Source organism: Orycteropus afer, unplaced genomic scaffold (genome assembly GCF_000298275.1).
Source record: "Orycteropus afer afer isolate SDZICR_OR568_19922 unplaced genomic scaffold, OryAfe1.0 scaffold00832, whole genome shotgun sequence".
NCBI classification, from domain to species: Eukaryota; Metazoa; Chordata; class Mammalia; order Tubulidentata; family Orycteropodidae; genus Orycteropus; species Orycteropus afer.
Genome location: NW_006922419.1, coordinates 699,543 through 702,194, shown reverse-complemented (window position 1 = coordinate 702,194; position 2,652 = coordinate 699,543). Strand labels below are relative to the sequence as shown.

Below are 2,652 nucleotides of genomic sequence, written 5' to 3'. Positions count from 1 at the left end.
GACAGTTTTCATCCTTACGTGCTAGCTTTCTGTTAGTTACAGCCAATGTTGAATTGTTGCCTTGAATTATTGCCATTGGACATCCTTGACTTTAACATAATTGTAACATAAGTGCCACTGAACTTCTGTTTATCAGCTTTGATAATAGGATGTAATCCATGCTGAAGTACTAATTAAAATCATGTTTGAACCTCTAAACACAATTTGCCTACTTGACCTGCACTGTTATAGACATAAGGGAAGACAGAAAAATCATACCCACAATCTACAGGTCATATCTAAGGAGACAAATCTTTGGATCCAAGATTCATGCGACTAAGTAAGAAACTTTAACCATTAAATTGCACAAGAAGATATGACATGAAATGGCAATTGCCTACTATTTTTGAAAGCATCTCCAGTCATATTTTTATTTACACATTTGCAATGCTAATAATGCCATCTTATAAGAGATATTAACCATTAAAAGCCCAATGAGTCTCATTAACAAGAGTTTTTGTCACTCTTAAGTGTAAATGCAGGATATGCACAGCAATTATTGTTGAAATGATAAATATCAAAAGCAATGACTATCTTGAGAGAAAATGGATGGATATATGGCAAAAATTAGGACTCTACACAACTATTAAAAAATAGCTATTTTTTATTTATTATAATGAAGCCCTTAGAAACTTGTGAATTATTTTCTTTTTCCTTGGGGAAACTCTATATACAAATACCAGAGTGTTTTCTAATTATGTTACTTTATTTAAATCTCAAAATCTATCCATAGACATCATAATTATTTAATAAGTCAACATAATTTTCTTTCTTTTGAAAAAAAAAAATAGAATCTAACACCTATCCTACATGCATTTCAGCAACAGAAATAGTACAAATGACCTATTTTTTGTATATTCTTACCTTTAAAATTTAATATCTTCATTTGCTTTATTAATGTATAGAGATTTATTAGAGCAAAAAGTCAGCACCCTGACATTAACACTTATATGTATGCCTTAAATAACCATTTTTTATATATCAATCCAAGAACCAATCCAAAGGTATATAAAACTAATCACTGTAAAACTGAATAAGGAGCACTCGTGGCAGAGATGGGTGTATTTTTGGTTTTGAACCCCAAGGTTGATGGTTTGATCCCATCCAGTGGACCTTGGGCAGAAGTATCTGGTGATGTGCTTCTGCCAAAGTTCTTACTGTTTTTGCCAAGAAAATCCTATGGGGCAGTTGTACTCTGTCTCATGGGGTTGCTGTCAGTCAAAAATGATTAACAACATCATACAACAAGATAAAACTGAATTAATTAAGGAAATTTAGCTTTATATTTTAAAATATGAACAAATACGTTCATTTATTTATTCATTATTTCATCTACAACTATTTATTGAATATGTACTCTATGATCAACACATTTTTATTTTGCTGTGCAATAATTCTAAAAGTTTGTGTCTGGAGCCACTTTATAAGAAAAGTAATAAGGTGGAAAAAATGACCAGGTGACTGATAATGGTAAATACTGATATCTGTATGTCCTATGAACACAATTTAAAAGGTTTTCACTAATTGAGGGTTTCATTATACCTTTGAAGTTTAAGTATGTTAAAAAAAAATAACCATAGAGAATATAATCATTTAATAAAATCAAATCTATGGAAATCTGAATCAACAAGAAAAAATAAATATTTACTTTTAAACTAATGATTAAAAAGATTTTAGCTCATCTAAAGTTATCATTTCAAGCTAGTTTTTTCATACTTGTGTTTTTTCTGAGAGTTGAGTAAATGGGCATGTGCAAATATGGAACTGACCCCACAATTCATGAATCTCCATGTGATGAGTACCCAGTTCACACCAAATCCAGAGACTACAACTGACAGGACACTGGCCTATACCTTCTAAGCACCTTCCGAGTAAGCTAGTATCAGTATTACCTCCTCAGACATAAAAGAATCTGAACAGGGACACACATAAATAGAAGAGAAGGAAGGTTAAACAAATGTGTAAAATCCTTCCGAGACTTCAATAAATTTTATAAATGAAACAAAGCCTTTGAATTTAGCAAAAATAATAGGTCACTGATGCTATTTAAAAGTAAGATATTAGTGGTGAAATGTGGTACTAAGTATTGCGAAAAAGTGAAGGCAAACACCACATCCTATATTTAGGGTTAAGGATCAGGATGTGGGGACAGCTTTTTAACCAAAGGTCGAGAGAAGAAATCCCCATGCTCATTATTCCATAGAGACATGGAAAAACTTCTGGAAATATGAACCCAAATAAAATCTATTGTATCAAGTCGATTTCAACTCATAGTGACCCTATAGGGCAGAGTAGAATTATCCCATAGGATTTCCAAGGCACTGTAATATATTTACATGTGCTTACTCTCATTTTATACCCTTTAGAGACTGAACTTTCTGTCTTTTCAAGAAATGACTTCACAATTAATATCTACATCTAATTCCCATAGCTCCTCAATCCTCTTGAAGCAAAGCAAAATAAAAGTGCCTCACGTGTGTTTACTCAGAAAGTATCTCAAATTGTGTGATGTAGTAATTCAACCTTATACTGCATTATTTTTATATGTAATGTTTGTTTCCCTTACTTTTTAGCCCTCAAATAAGAACTTCTAATAGTAAAGAAAACAATAGA

The 2,652-nt window shown here is 31.7% G+C and overlaps 1 pseudogene; it reads left to right on the top strand.

Moving 5' to 3' along the window:
• The window catches only part of LOC122151856, an 8,412-nt pseudogene that overhangs the window by 1,287 nt on the left and 4,473 nt on the right, over nucleotides 1-2,652 (top strand).